This window comes from Octopus bimaculoides, chromosome 16 (genome assembly GCF_046866305.1).
Source record: "Octopus bimaculoides isolate indiv1 chromosome 16, ASM4686630v1, whole genome shotgun sequence".
Classification (NCBI taxonomy): Eukaryota; Metazoa; Mollusca; class Cephalopoda; order Octopoda; family Octopodidae; genus Octopus; species Octopus bimaculoides.
Genome location: NC_142943.1, coordinates 49,431,553 through 49,449,052, shown reverse-complemented (window position 1 = coordinate 49,449,052; position 17,500 = coordinate 49,431,553). Strand labels below are relative to the sequence as shown.

The 17,500-nt window shown below is 36.7% G+C and overlaps 1 pseudogene across 1 annotated transcript in view; it reads right to left on the bottom strand.

Annotated features, from left to right (window-relative positions):
• Positions 1–7,427: 7,427 nt before the first annotated feature.
• LOC106882496 (small conductance calcium-activated potassium channel protein 2 pseudogene) overlaps positions 7,428–17,500 on the bottom strand; it is a 33,993-nt pseudogene continuing 23,920 nt past the window's right edge. Inside the window, exon 2 of the transcript XR_016244675.1 lies at positions 7,428–11,276. The product of XR_016244675.1 is annotated as a small conductance calcium-activated potassium channel protein 2 pseudogene (transcript). The remainder of the gene's footprint in view (positions 11,277–17,500) is intronic.

Genomic DNA, 17,500 nt, shown 5'->3' with positions numbered 1-17,500 from the left:
AGATAGACAGACAGACAGACAGACAGACAGACAGACAGACAGATAGATAGATAGATAGATACATACATACATACATACATACATACATACATACATACATACATACATACATTTCTTTTATTAGCCACACAGGGCTCAACAAAGATGGGATAGATAGATAGATAGATAGATAGATAGATAGATAGATAGATAGATAGATAGATAGATAGATGCAAGAGGCGAGCTTTGACACAGCTTCAGTTTAGCAAATTCCGTTCACAAGGAACTCGTCAACTCGAGCGAATGATAGAAGACACTTACCCAAGGTAGCATGCATTGAGATCGCACCCGGAACCACATAGTTGCAAAGTGGATCTCTTAAAACACACAGCCATGGCTGTGCCTCGTACATTGTTTTATCGACCTGGGAAAGATGAAAGAGGAATCTAGATAAGAAGAAGACGGTATCATCCGAAGGAGCAAGTCATGTTCTGCGAAGACAAATAGTGCTAGAAAGTGTTCTTACTGAGGAATAAATTGTAAGTTTCGAGAGAATGAAATTTACCTTTTTGGAGTGGAACTTTTCATCGGCGAGAAATAAAATTTCGGATCTTGTTCAAAACGGGGGCACCAGTTTTCATTTATGTTTTATGTAGTGTTTTTGGTACCGAAAGACTTTCAAACTTCGTATACTTATCTATTTTGTGTTATAGAACAGAAAAAATTTTGTATTCGGATTTATTTCATGTAAAAAATTGTCTTATTTCGATAATTTCAACCAATCACTGACAAGTATTCAGCTGTTTACACTTACTCCTTTGGCACTTTAAGCGGTGTAAAGCGTATTTAATCTCCATTACTTCTGACATTTTGCAGAGGCAACACACGTGTGTTCGTTTTCCCTAACCCTAACCCTAACCCTAACCCTAATTGACTTGCTCCTTCCCTCCGTTTTGAACAAGATCCAAAATTTCTAAAGCATTTGTAGGATTATTGAGTATGACACGATGTCTGAGTATGATACGATGTCAGTCTTTTGTGCTTTTTACATTTCAGCTGTTATTTCTAAATTGCATGCAATCTCATTTATCCAAGAACATGCTACAGTAATATTTCGCAACGATATTTCGTCAATGTTTTGTTCATGCCTCTCGAAGAAATTGAAACCGTCTCTTGGACTCGGTACACTCAAGCTTAACCTTATTCAAGAACAATAACAGATGACGCAGCCACAAGAACAACGCCGTTGATGACAAAGAGGAGTTTGACATAGGTTTCAAATTTTGGCCCAAGGCTAGCAATTTCGGGGGAGGGGTAAGCTGATTACATAGACCCCAGTGCTCAGCTGGTGCTTATTTTATCGACCCTACGAAAAGACGAAAGGCGGAATTTGCACTCAGAACGTAGAATGCCGCTAACAATTAATTCAGCCAGCTCGCTGCTTTAACAAGGAAAATGATACTGAAATGGTAATGATGCCACGGTATTCAATTGTACATGTTTCGCACTTACATATATCGCTAATAATCACGGGCTCTTAAAAAACAAACAAATATCACTGCGCCTTCTCTTACTTTGTAAATCTTAAATCTTTGTATGTACATAATGAATCAATTTATATACGATGATATTTTTATACTGTTTCAAAATGCATGCCATAACGAAACCTCTCAGCGCTGATAAAACGTTTTTATAGAAACTATCATGTAGAAGAAATGTAATAATTACCTGTTTTCGCGTTCTTTTCATCTTCCCCTCGCTCTGACCGTTTCCTTCTGTGCTAACCCTTATTACTTGTCCCTTCCCTCCTCTTATTTCCTGTTTTCCTTCTTCCTGCTTCCTTTCTTCTTCAGCTTTCCTAATATAGGAAATTTTTCCTCTCCGATGAAAATTTTCTCTCCGAAACGTTAGACTTCTTTCGTTCCTCTGGGCACAAAATTTATTAACGATTTTTATTGATGCCAGCACTTAAGATATTGTTGTAAAACTTATTAGGTGCAAAGTGTGTCGCTGGCAATTTTTGAAATAAAAAATAAACACTATGAAGATGTTTAAATCATTAGTGGTACATTCTGCCGACACAAATATATTCTTCCCGTTCCATCGTTTTACCTTATTATATTCTGTTTTCTAACTCTAGCAAAATGAGCACCCGAGACCATACAACTGAGCAGCCTTTTCTAGGGAGCGCGCTGCTCACCGTAACCGAAGAAGGACCTAAAAAAGGATGGCCTAAAAATGTTCATTCAGATAAGATTATTAAAGCAAAACTGTGATCTAATGAAAGAGGTCTAAGTGCCAACAATAGAGTCTCTCTGTAATCTCTTTACCTACAAGAAATAGCAATCAAACCACCCTCAAATCAAATCCCCAAAAGGCAAAAAGATTAAATAGGATCATGTAGGGCCTGGGTACATCATTATACGTGCGAAGACGGGATAGTCATGAATGGAACACCTCTGAGAATAGGTTGGCATAGATATTGCTGACCTGGGACTAAACAACAGCAAAAATAATATAATGATAATGAAACCAGTTTAATCGATAATACACTCTCCCTCCAAATATTTTGCAGTCAGCCTACGTAATGAATTGTTTTTATAGTAATTAATTTCGTTTCAAGATAAGCAGAGAGTAACCGTTTTAATATCAAGGACGAATTGAAAGTGCATTAGAACTTGAACTGGGTATTAAAATATATCTTTGATTCTACCGAACACACTCAGCAATATTAGTTAAAGTGTTATGATATTTTAATTAACCAAATAGTTATAATGCTTTAAAACATTCATGGAATGTTCTTAACAACTTATATTGAATTACTATTTTTGTATCATAACTTTTTTATGATACAGTATTTAGAGAATTCGTTAGGAGTTGGTTTCAAATTTTAACGAGGATAAAATTCACCTCATAGGATGAGGTATTACCTCAAAAATCCCAATTCAAATCCTTTTGGGAGAGAGAGACTTTGTTACTCATACCGCCGTGGTCTGTAGCAATAGAAAATACTTCTTTAATCATTCAACTACTATCGTAGTTGAATAATATTCTTAAGGCCGCAATTTACTCACACGCAGCACCATTCAGAGCTTGTTGCTAATCCAGTTCTTAACCAAACTGAAAACTGTTAACATTTTTGAAGGGGACTGGTCCCTAGCTACATTTTGGCATAACAAAATTGAGGTTTGGTCCAGTAAAAAAAAAGTTTACATCAAAATTTGTAGCAACGTTATAGGAGAGTAAGTAACGCCACCAATCAAGTTTAAATCTAAATTACTTTTTTATTTTAAAAGCAAAATATATTTATCTTAGTTTCAATGATAGAAGAAAGCATGAATAATTTTATAGTTTTGGTCCCATGCAGCAAAAATTTGTTGAAAAGAAGTTATGAAGTAAAATATAATGAAAAAATATAAGGAAAAATTGGATTTAAGTCTAATTATCTTTTTTATTTTAAAAGCAAATTATATCTTAATTAAGCTGAGATGATGGAGCTCCATTCGAGGAATTTCATGGTATCAATCTCATGCATTGAAGTTTTAAAAGAAACATTTTATGAGTGTTTGTTTCTCAAATTTGAGGGTGATAATATAGTTCTATACTTTTTTATGAATATAGTTCTATAAGGGGATTTGTAGTATATATGTCACCAGCGTCATTGAGGTAAGGAAAAGAAATTACCAATGACACCGCTAATTGAGACATTTGACGCATTATTAATTAGCATTATAGCACAGCCTGGAAAAAACATGGAAAAATGCTAGCAAGAGAAATAATATTCTTAAGATTATAAACCTAGAAAATTACAGGACAGGTTATTACACTTGAAAAAGTTCAGGACAACTCATTACATTTGATAAAGTACAGAACAAGAAAATCTTTACTTAAGATATTGCAGCAAAGGATAAAATTTGATTATTAAAACTTATTTGATTTTAATTTACACTGTAACATTATAATTAAAAAAGGTACCATCATTTTGTTAAAATATTGACACACTAGAATGCTTAAAAAATGAGAGCCAGAATTACCAATATAGCTAAAGTTTTATGCTAAGTAGGATAGTATATATGGTAGACAAATTCCTTATATAAAAAATAGGCACTGGGTCAAGACTAGAAATGTGAAGACTGAGTAATAACTTAGGCAATAACTCAAGCAAATTTTACTGTGAACTTGTTGTTATAAGTAGATTTTACTGCAATATATAATTATTTTTTGTATTATTCTATTTATTGTACTAACTAATTATGTACTACTATCATTTTTTATAACCTATTTTCAAATTTCTAATTATTAATTAATAATTTTAAAAATGAATTTTTTTAAAGTGCAAAATATATTTTGAGTTATTTTTTTTTTTAATAGAAGCAGTAAATAATAACAAATAGAAGTAATAATTTGTAATAAAATTTTTAGTTTTAATAAAAGCTAATATTTTCTAAATCTAAACATTTTATTTGAAATTTTATCCTTAGCTGCAATATTTTAAGCAAAAATTTACTTGTTTTGTACTTTACCAGATGTAATGAGTTGTTCTGAACTTTTCCAGGTGTAATAACTTGCCCTGTAATTTTCCAGGCTTATAAACTGAAGAATATTATTTTTCTTGCTCGCATTTTTCCATGTAATGGAAACATGGGAGAAAGACGGCTAACATTGTTAGGAATCATTATTCCACCGAATCCCAAAATCCGAAGATTCAGACAATATAAGTAAAAATACTTCACATATAAATACATAACACACAGTCACAAATTAATTGATGGAGAAGAACAAAATGGCGCTGTGATATTCGTGTCTTTCCTAATAACATCCCAGTGACGTAAATGATGTGAGTCCACATCTAGGAGTAGAAGAATCCTTTTGAACTAAACTTACTGAGTGTTCGTCATAGTCTGTTATTAGTCTGACACTAGCAGAACCCCATGAAGCCATAAATCTGTAAGCGAGGAAGATCTTCCTAATAAATTCACCCCAATACATAACTTGGTCTTGAGGCTATATTCTTGAGCCATATTCTACGAAGTATTCTTGAGCCATATTCTACGAAGTAAAACAATTCGGCAGATCAAAAGGTTAAAGTCAACTTCAGTGGAATTCGAACTCACATATAAAGAAAGGAATGAGATTAAATGGTATATAACATCTAACCCAATATTCAAAACTTGACAGCGACGCCAACAAAATTTTTGGTCGAGAAATATCTGCGATTCTTATCGTTGCCAATTCTAGAGGTTTGTTTTGTTTAGGTTTGGTTTACTTTTTCTAGCCGAGGAAGAATAAGACGCAAAGTGTAGCTCTTGCAGGATTTGAATTGAGAAATTATACAGAAACTATATCAAAGTATTTTTTTTTCTTTGCACAAGTGAGTAATATATGTCAACTAAGGAGCATAACTCGTAAAAAAAAAACTTATGATGCAAATTTTTAATACAAGGAAGGAAATGAAAATTAATCTTTCCCGCAAAGGTTAACAAACGTCCAAAATAAACTCTGACATTTATTTAAGTACAGTTCATATTCTCACCAAAAAGTGACCTATAATATTAGCTTAGCTTGCTTTCTCCAGTATAAATGAACATTGAAGTACGGTGGAGTTGGCCGGGGCAATACAACTCCAGGTTAAATAAATTACAAGTGAATATTTAGTTTCACAATGATATGAATTAAACATGAGTGTTTAGTTTCGCTGTGACATATTCAGATAGTGACGAGATTGATTTAACCACTCATCTCCCCGAGAATCGATATAATAATAATAATAATAATAATAATAATAATAATAATAATAATAATAATAATAATAATAATAATAATAATTTTGGCACAAGGGGAGCAATTTCGGAAGAAGGGTATAAGTCGATTACGTCGACTCCAGTGTTCAACTGGTACTTATTATTTTATCAGCCCCGAAAGGATGAAAGGCCCGACGTTGACGTCGGCGGAATTTGAACCTAGAACGTTAAGACGAACGAAATGCCGCTAAGCATTTTGTCCGGCGTGCTAACAATTCTGGCAGCTCGTACGCAAGCCCGCGGACTTCGTTCCGTACACAAATGTTTTCACAATGAATGTACCGTCCGCCTTAGGATACTTGGAGAAAAGTTCTCTCGGATGGACCGTGCGGGATGAAATGACCTGGAAGTGGACGCGTGACCGCCAGGTATTCGAAACCATGTTCCACATGGAAGACTTCCGTATTATCGATTGAATTCGATCCCAGTACTTGACTGTTGGTGATATTTACGTAGCCATGTTTCTATTTGTTCATATCATAATAGATGTTACACCATCACACCTGCTATAAAAAAAACACCCCAATGCAAAAGACAGACAGACATACATGCACACTCAAGCACACACACACACACACACACACACAGAAACACACAAACAGGCACATTCATTCAATGATATACATATATACGAACTCACATACATATGCAAACACACTGGTACAGACAGATAAACACCAGGAGCAATTGGACAAATACACACACGCAAGTGTGAATACAAACATACATTGACACTTGCACACACACACACACACACACACACACACACACAAGCACACACATACATTCAAACACACACATACACACGCAGACGCATACACACCGCATTTATACACACATATATACACACGTGCTATTATCGCTGTTATTGGAGATATCTTGATATGGCAAGATGAGAAAATCAATAGCAGACAAAAGATAGAATGATAAATCAATCAAGAGTGACTTGACTACATAATAGTTACGTTAATACAATATGTGGCTCAGTTTAAGTGGACAAGACACTAATAGAACGTGAATGATCTTATTTAAGGAGTCCACTTCGTCACTGGATTCCTAGGACAGGCTGACGGTTCAAGGATTTGGTTGTGATTCATAGTGTTAGTTATCATATTTGGTTCACCACTGTAAACATAAACAGCCTCAGAAACAGCATCAGGAGTAGTAATAGCAGCAGTGGAAGCAGCAGTTGTAACGGTGTGAAGTTTTAAACTGGCAAATGCACAAGTGTTTTGTTAAATTTCAATTCTGTATTGATTGCAAGTCCTTTATTCGCATCCTCCAATCTTCAGACTCCTTTTCAGATATTCACTGTTAACACCCATGATAAGATCACAATCGTTGCATAACCTCTCTTCCTCTCTCTCCCTCTCTTTCTCTCTCTCTCTCTCTCTCTCTCTCTATATATATATATATATATATATATATATATATATATATATCTTTACCTGGAAAGAACCAATTGCATTTATTAATAAGAAAGAGTCAAAATTAATGCATGCAAGATTTCACGGCTGTAGCATCACTCCTTCATAATCAACCTATGAACCTTTCAGCTCACACTCGTAGATATCTGCAGTAGGTAATCTGTCATATGAAAAACAAAATATTAGAGAGTTTAATGTATAAAAATGACAAACATTAAGAGCAAGTTCAATAAGGCTTTAGTACAAAATTATATTTTTCTAATAATATGTTGATTACCGTGCATAACAATTTCCCCTGGTTTTGAAATATTGTCTCAGGGAGGACAGCTTCGGAAAGTTTGCCCTTTGCTTTTCCGGGTAAGTTTGAAGAACCAAAGTTTTAATGGAAGATGGTAAGCAAAAAGATTATGGGACACGTTCTATATAGATGGGCGCCAAATGAAATACTTTCCAAAATTTAGATGAAACGAGTTGTGATGTTCATCAGTCACATACGTGATGAAGAGGTCTGTTTTCTTGTTTCCATTTTACAGTATTTAGTTTCATTTCTCGTGGTTCTGAATTCAAATCCTGCTGGGATAAACTTCAGCTTTCATCCTTCCAGAGTTGAAAACAAATACAGAACACTATTATAAAGGGTTCGGTTCAACTGATTATTTGTTTATCACTCAGCAAAATCTACATGTAACCAATTAAGCGTGAGAAATTGGCGAAATAGCTCTGTGTCAAACTAAATACTTTACATTTTTCAGGTTCATCTCATACCTTAACGGAGTCAACTTTGATTTTCGTCTTTCTGGGGTTTCACTAAAATAAATATTTATAATATAACATATTATATAATATAACAATAATATCAATGAGATCGATTCAGTTGATTGTACACTCCTCCTGTAAAAGTTATCATTGCGCCTCATTAAAAGAAATAAATATTACATCAGCACAACGGATCTATCAATGATCTAGTAACGGCTACTGATTACATCAGTGCAGACGTACCTCTGAGCCTTGCCGCAACGCCAGCACACACTGCAACATCAACACCGGTTTTAACACTATGCGACAACACCAATTCCTTTAACGGCACTAATATGCTTTACATTAACAGAAGTTTGTCAATGTGTTGTTTTTTTTTTACTCTAGCCAGTGCCACAGTCTCTTAACTCTACTACAGTAACACTTCAAAACGACGATATGTTACAAAGTGAAAAATAAAACGCACACATAGAACATAAGACAGTACACCATAATATACTATGCTACAAACGTTACACAAACAGTATGCTGCTGCTACAGCTACTACTACTACAACTACTACCATTACTACTACCGATACTACTACTACTGTTGCTTCTACCATACTACTACTACTACTACTACTACTACTACAACAATAAAACATTTCAAAACCACAACACGTTAATAATATTACTGCACTATAACACGTTACAAAAATAAATACATTACAATATACGACTTCACTACGCCAAGAAATAAACATTACAGAACATTACAAAACATGCTACAATACATTCTAAAGAACCCTGCACCAAAGCACTGCTCTGCGATACACTGTAATAAGAAAAGCATTTGGATATTCTGAAGGTCATCATGCCTCAGTATTCCATGCATCACCAAACAGAATCAATGGTGTTTCTTTCATTTCTTTCCTCTTGCATTTTGCTTTCCAATATCAGCAGATGTTTTAGAACAAAAATCTATGGCAGCATCAGTAACTGTTGCAAGACCAACAATGCTGGAAATAACAGCAACAAATGATTGGAAGCCAGTGCTTGAAAAGGGGAGCATCGACAGTTACGACATCAACAGTGTTTGCCAGGGCGAGCAGCAGAAGTTTTCAAATTAAAATCTGCGGCTGATATCAACAACTGTTACAATACCAATGATGTACGCAACAGGTATTTCAAAGCCAACACTTATCAACAGCATCAAACAACTGTTACAATCTTCGCATTTTCGTAACACCAACATGTTTTAAAACTATTTGCTACAGTATCAGCGACTGTTAGAATGTCAAGGGTTTTTACAACACTAACAGCTATTTTAAAACCAGCATATGTTAATAGCATCAACGGCTGTTTTTCTACAGACGGTTTTTGAAACCTCGACAAATGTTTTAGACTAACACTTTCTTCAGCATTAACTATTGCTACAATACAAAATGTGTAGTAAAGTCAAATACTAGATAAGAGGAAATTAGAGCTGAAATAGCAATAACTACAGTAACTGATATATTGCTAGCTGTATTACACACATAACAGTAGTAATGCCACACTATCAGTAGTAATGCTACACTAACTTTTATTTGAAGTGTAGTGATTGGTGGAATCAGCGAGGTTAATCTTTGCAGAGCAAGATATGCCGAAAACCACAGAAATTAACATGATAACATCAAAACTTTATTAAACTTTATCAAACTTAAAATTAGCTCTACGATAACGAGAGGAATTTGTGATGATTAAACCGCAATGTGAGTGGTTTAGAGAGTCTGTTGTTGAGGTTTAATAATGATATTCATGGAAGAAACTCTAAAATAGTCTAACAACGTGACAGGCTGGTGCTAGTTAATTTTAAAATGTTATTTTTTAAAAACTTTTTGTAAGTCTCTAATTTTAAAATGTTGGTAAATCTCTAAATATGTTTATTTACCTAGTAATAAATTATGTATTGCGTCGAGTTTATCATTTATTTGGTTTGTGCTAGTCTCTAGAGACACCACCCTTTCACAGATGTTGCTTTGCTTAGTGTTCAACTCATCTACCATCCGAAGTACGTTTTCCAAAGTCTTACTCAACTCTATTAATCCGATGGCACTTTCTCTCAGTGTCATATTTTCGCTCTTGGCAACCCGCATTAGTTGAATAGATTGCAGTAACTTGCTTCTATGTTTTAAAGTATCTGTGTATTTGCTTCCACTGACAGAATGCAGTGAACCAGCGGGAGTCAACCGCTGTTCCGATAATTTCTTGCCTTTCTGATGACACCACAAAAACATTACCTGCTTCACAACGTCTGCAGCCGCGTTTCTGTAACATTTATCGAGATGCGCTCTCGTCACAAAATTGTGCACATATTTCTCAGCTCTAGTCTGTTCAATTTTCTGAGCAATCACTGCTACCAGCAGAGCCGTTGTTCCAACTCCCATTAACCCAGTGCATACACAAATAAACTGACCGCATGAACTATTTGGTGTCACGTCTCCATAACCAACCGTAAGGAATGTAATTGCTATCAACCACATTGAGTTGGAAAAATTATTCTCGTTTTTACTGGCGTAGTAAAATTCGCATGTCTTCATCGCCCAGCTATCCACAAAGAACATGATTACCATTATAGCTATCAAAGTGGTCCCTGGTTTTGTAGACATCAAAGCTTTGAATATAAAAGGAGAGTTAATTTTCACTTTATTGAGCGCACCGAGACTCTGTGTGGAAGTATCACTGTATAACTTGCTGTGAATCACCATAAATTTGCCAACGATGTAAAGTCGTAGCAACATCAAAATGGATAGAAAGGGATCGAGACTGACCATTTTATTTTCACCATCTTTAAAAGATAATTCTATTTGAATGCTCATTGGTGGAGGGTGTATAGCACATATTATCAGTTCCGTACACACCTTTATATATGTACTTGTATCTGTTGCCAGTCGCCAATCTTCCAAACCATTTGCAGTCATTCTTAAACGTATGCCAGTAATATGATAAAGTATTATAGCACCCAGTAGAGCTAATGTTGAAAGAGAAATTGAAAATTTGATAGAAAATGATATGAGAGATGATTTCGTATAGTAATTTCTGGAATGCAATTCTGTTTCAATTAACATTAAAATTATGCCAAACATAGCAAGAGAAAACTCAACGTTCACAATTCGTCGACGCTGACGGAACAACTTCTTTCGTTGGCTCAAGCGGCGACTGATATCTTCAAATGTTTTTGTCACATTATTTGAAGCTACCGAAGGTGGTTTTTCTTCCACGTACTTTTTGTATTTCACTGCTCGAGATATCAGTGGCATGTCGTGAAATTTGGATTTGCTCATGGTGAACTGCAAATAAATATAGAAATAATGAACTATTAGAAATAATATAACAAATAACAAGAAATAAATGAATTCAGAAGTAAAAGATTGCATAGATAATATTGGGTTGTCCGGAAAGTTCGTGCTGATTTTTAAAGGAAAGAAAAAGGTCAATAAATACTTGCCATTACATTTTTAATCAACCAAACATGAACCTTGCCAATAGAAAAAGAACGTGTTTCTAACCTAAATCCAAGGTTCCTTCATTGGAATTTCAACATCAACAACAGGGTATGTTTGTTTGTTTGTATGTATGTACGAACGTATGTATGTACAGATTTGTATGTTTTATGTATGTATTTTCATGCATATAGTTGCATATCTAGACATGCTCATATATATTTAAATGATAAACTTCTGGAAAGTTTTACAGATTTTTACAGTTCCAGTGATGGATTGGATCAGTAGTCTTCGAATTAGCTTTCTCCTTTCTGGTTTTGAGAAGCCTAATTTCTCAACATTAGTATTTAGGCACTGTGTTACATATCCCAGGGCTCCAATAACTACAGGTATACACCTGAACTATGTATGTATGTGCTGTATGCATGCATGCATGCATGCATGTATGTATGTATGTATGTATGTATGTATGTATGTATGTATGTCTTCCTGACTGGAGTTTTAAAGTTAGTTTTCCTAAGCCATCTGCTCGGTGGCAAGGTCGTAAAGAAAGCCATTATTTAAAAAGAAAAACCTGTAAGTGATATTCTTTTCATAATCTTTTGCACAACCATTCATCCTTTAAATTGTAAGGAGATCTTTCTGATGTGTTATTGTCCCAGATATCGTAGTCATCAGTTGCCTTCCATTGATCTCAGTTCAATGATACTTTTTTAACCAGATGAATTCATATCGTGTCATAACAAGAATTCTTTCCAATTTTTTCTGAGAAAAGGCCAGGATTACGGAAGGGAAGGGGAAGCCAGTTACATCGATTCCAGTGCTCTATTTGTAGTTATTTTACCGACACCGAAAGAAAGAAAAGTACAGTCGACCTCAGAACGTGAAGCCGGAAGAAATGTCGCTGAGCATTTTTTCCGACATGCTAACTATTCTTTTCTATTCTAGGAACAAGGCCCGAAATTTTGAGGGAGGGAGCCAGTTGATTAGATCGGCCCTAGTACGCAACTAGTACTGAATTTATCGACCCCGAATGGATGAAAGGCAAAGTCGACCTACGTAAATACAGACGAAATACCACTAAGCATTTCGCCCGCTCGCCGCCTTTGTCACTCTAATAATCATAGATATAATAGATATGAAGTTGTATATAGTGTATGTTTATATATGTATATATATATGTACATATATATATGTACATATATATATATGTGTGTGTGTGTGTGTGTGTGTGTGTGTGTGTGTGTGTGTGTGTGTGTGTTTTCTTTTATTCTTCTATTTGTTTCAGTCTTTTAACTGCAGCCATGGGGAGCACTGCTTTTTTTAGTCGAATAAATCGACCCCAGGGCTTACTCTTTTGTAAACCTAGCACTTATTCTATCGGTCTCTCCAACATGGCCGCAGTCAAATGACTGAAACATGTAAAAGAATAAAAGAATATGACGATGTTACGCCTGGATAGCGTTCTAGAATAATATCTTGTAGAGTATAGGAGTAAAGCAAGGTGGTGAGCTGGCAGAAACTTTAGAAGATAGAAGCTCTCCAAATAACGAGAACGCCACCGAAGAATTGGCAAGGGCAGACACTGGAGATAATCATCCAGGCTGCTCTGGAGGACTTTGAAAGAACAGTCGACACCATAACGGTGGGCGAGAAGGAGGTATTAAGAGTTATAATTGAGGACGGGAAGCCACGATGTTATAAATGTGGCCAGAAAGGCCACATAAGAGCGAAGTGTTCTTCGCCGACCACAAAGTCACCAGCAGTACTACAGGACCGAAGGAAAATCGCACTTCTACCTTCTGCAATGACAAATAGTACAGGAAGGAGTGTGAATGAGCCCGGCAAGGATGGCAAGGAGGCACAAATGGAGGAAGAGTAAAGAGAAGAATGGAAGACGGTAAGCCGGAAAAAGAGAAAAAAGAGAACTCATTGTATTGATTTTAACCCCCATCCTAACCCGCACCTCGCCCCACTCTGTTTCCCTCCCCCTACAGACACCAACACTCACCTACCCCTCTAGACACTGATAATATAGCTACAAACACACAGGAGCCCCAAATTCCCAAACCCCCGCCCTGTTTTTTTACAATGAGTTGTGCGAGGAAAGAAACAATCTGGCCAAGTCGATACTGAAGGGTGTGAGGGAGTGCTCTCGCAAGTTAAATGTGTATTAATGGACTGAAAGAGCTCACAAAGATTAAGTGAGGATTACGGGAGAAATGTGATTATCTCACAAAAAGAAATAGATTCCAGGGGAGTGCAGTCTACGGTAAGCTATCAAAGACTTTTAAAAGAATTTAACCTGGACATATTAAGTGTCTAATTATTTTTAAAAAGTTTCAATGAGGTCATTTGGATTGTGGGGTCCGAGTGGCCATCATTTCATCCATTCATTTTTTCATACCATCATTTTCATTCGTTTATTGTTTCCTTACTTTTGTATTTTTGTCTATCTTTGTACTGTCCCTTTATGTTTAGCCCCCTGTGGGCAATAAAGAAGTCGTTGCTACAATCATCTGATTGTCAAAGCGCGATGTACATACATATGTGTGTGTGTGTGTGTGTGTGTGTGTGTGTGTGTGTGTGTGTGTGTGTGTGTGTGTGTGTGTGTGTGTGTGTGTGTGTGTGTGTGTGTGTGTGTGTGTGTGTGTATAAATATATATAGAAAGAGACATATATATATATATATGTATATACATTTGTGTGTGTACGTGTGTCTTTGTATTTGTGCGTGTGTCCCACCATCTCTTGAGAATACGTGTTGGCTTTCTTACGTGCCCTTAACTTACGGATTGCACAAAAGAGACTGATAGAATAAGTACAAGACTTTAAATACTGTGGTCGATCTGTTCGACTAAACTAATCAATATAGTGTTACAGCATAGCCGCAATCTAATAACTGAAAAACATAAAAGATAAAAGATAAAAGCTAGACTATTATATAATCTATTTAGTATTCATTATGTAATAATAAAATAGCATATTACAGTATTGTGTTGAGCTGTAATATCTGCTTCCCGAAAATATTAGCATCTTTACTAAGAGAGAACAATCTAATCTGTGTTGTGTCGATTTACAAACGAAGTAATAATAATACAAGGTGGTGTCAAAATGCGCTGGTAGAGCAGAACTGATAGCTGGAAGGGGTTGGCTAGGTCTGATATTTCAGACAGACAAAGAGAGAAAAATAATCCAAACGCATCGCGATTCAATATGTTGCCTCAGAAGAATTCTTTTAACATGAGAATTGTTAGTTGGTTAGTTGGCTTGGTGGTTGGTTGGTAAGTTGGTTTTTCTTGTTTGTGCCTTTGTGGTAAATGTATAAACATTATTTCTTATTAATATTATGTTTTTGTTTGCAGGCGACGAGCTGACAGAATCGTAAGCGCGCTAGACTAAATACTTGGCGGCATTTCATCCGCCTTTACGTTGGAGGTTCAAATGACGCCGGAGTCGACTCTGCCTTTCATCATTTTGGGATCGAAGGAATAAGTACCAGCTGAGCACTGGGGTCAATGTAATCGACTTATGCTCTCCTCCAAAATTGCTGGCTTTGGGCCAAAATTCGAATTCAATATTATGATTTCGATTAAGGCGGCAAACTGGAGGAATCGTTACCGCACCGAGAAAAATGCTTAGCGGCATTTCGTTCGACTTTATGTTCTGAGTTCAAATTCTACTGAGGTTCACCGGGGTCGATAAATTCAGCACCAGCTGCGTACTGGGGTTGATCTAATCGACTGGCTCCCTCCCCAAAAATTTCAGGCCTTGTGTTATTAATTAGTGAAGGTGCGTGGCCTAGAGTTGCTCTCACTATCGCAGGATCCTGATTTCGATTACCAGGCCGGCTGCGCGTCGTGTTCTTGAGTAAAACACATTATTTCACACTGCCCCAGTCCACCCAGCTGTAAAGTAACAACACTGAGATGGAACGGCGTCCCGTTTAGGGGGGGAATGTCTCCATCTCTGTCGCTCATATGCAACAAGCCTGCTTGTCTAGCTAGCGAGATAGCATCATTCGAAAGTTACAACAATGCGAGGAAGCGCATTGTGACGAGTAGTGTATAACAGTAACAGCAATCGATACATCGGTCGATACTGTGACGTTATTAATTAAAATGCAAATGATCTTTATTTTAGAAATTAAAAACATGAATACATTAAATAAAAAAATAACTCGATAATACTGAAAATAAAATCTTGTTATTCATTGCATATTGCAGACGTCTGCTGCTTCTAAATTTTCAACGTGATCGGTTTTTCAATCACTGGTTGAAATACAAAACTTAAATCACATATAATAATGGTTTCAAATTTTGGCACAGGGCCATCAGCTTTTGGGGGGAGGCGGGAGCAGATTACACCGATGCAAGGCGGTGAGCTGACAGAAACATTAACACACCAGGCGAAATGCTTAGCGGTATTTCGTCTGTCTTTACGTTCTGAGTTCAATTTCCGCCGAGGTCGACTTTTCCTTTCATCCTTTCGGGGGTCGATAAATTATGTACCAGTTGCGTACTGGGGTCGATCTAATCGACTGGCCCCCTCCCTTAAAACTTCGGGCCTTGTGCCTAGAGTAGTAAAGAAAAGATTACATCGACGCCTAGTACTTGACTGATACTTATTTTATCGTACCCGAAAGGATGAAAGGCAAAGCTGACCATGGCGGAATTTGAACGCAGAACGTAAAGTTGGGCAAAAATACGATGAGTGTTTTTGCTCGTCGTGCTAAAGGATCTGACACCTCGCCGCCCTGTAAAGTCACATATAGTAATGATTTCAAATTTTTGCCACAAGGGCAGCTTGGAGGAGGGGATTAAGTTGATTACATCGACCCCAGTGCGTAACTGCTACTATATTTATCGACTCTGAAAGGATGAAAGGCAAAGTCGACTCAGAACGCAGCGGCAGACGAAATACCGCTAAGCATTTCACCCGGGGTGCTGACGATTCTGCCAGCCCGCCGCCTGAGTACATAAAAATAATAAAAAGGATTCATCTTAATATAGATGTAGACATTAATGGAGCATTTTTCGGAAATGAAAAACCGCATCTGAATTATATATATGGCCTGGGAATCGTGACATACTATTAGTATAGTTTTGGTAGTATACCATAAGGTCCTGGGGTGACTTTAAACTACATCCGGTAATGGGGCTCTTGTAAGGGACTTACAGGTTTTTGAAGAACTACCTCTTAGCCGCTTTTGTTCCTAGGTCTACTTTGACCGGGACTTGTACAAGGTCCCACTTATCAGGGTCCCAACTAAAGATTAAATAGCATGTTACCACTCGAGCTAGGATACGTTGAAATCATGAAATGCAGCATGGTGGATGTTAACTATCATGGCAGCGGAATTTATTGAGTCAATGGCGAATATCACGAGATAATGAACGGATGAATGGACAACAAATTGTCAACGGCCGGGATCAACCAGTTTAAATAGCGAACTACTGTCCTCTTTTGTAGTCGTGACAAGCTCAGATGAAGTATTTCAGCAAATGAGATTTTACAATGTGACTAAAACCCCGAGGAAGCACTAATACCTCTTTGCTCGAAGGGGACATCTGGCGTGGAAGAAGAAGTACATTGATCCCGACAAATCGTCCGATCTGAATGGATGAATATAATAGTACATCATTTATTTGTCATTGAACTGCAGCCATGCTGGGACATGCCTTCAACGGTTTAGTTGAGCTAAACAAAACAACAGCAACAAATTTGAGTTTACTTCTTGTACGCTCACCACCTTCCATTCTCTATTTAACTGTTACCAATCCACTCCTGGATGAAATCCTCGACATGCCGTTGCAAGTTTATCTATCCTGAATGAAAGCCGTCCTGTCGGCATTAATCAGTTGCTGAGGTGGATGGAGTGTTCCTGGAGTCGGTAGATCAACCCTAGCTAGTTGGAATTTGAATTCAGAATACAAAGAACCAGACCAAACGTGGCAGAGCAAATTACTCCCGATATCCTGGTGATTCTACCACTTCAACTCCCTTTGTACATGAGATAATTTATTTATCGACCCTGAAGTAATGAAAGGTAAATATAGCATCAACAGGAT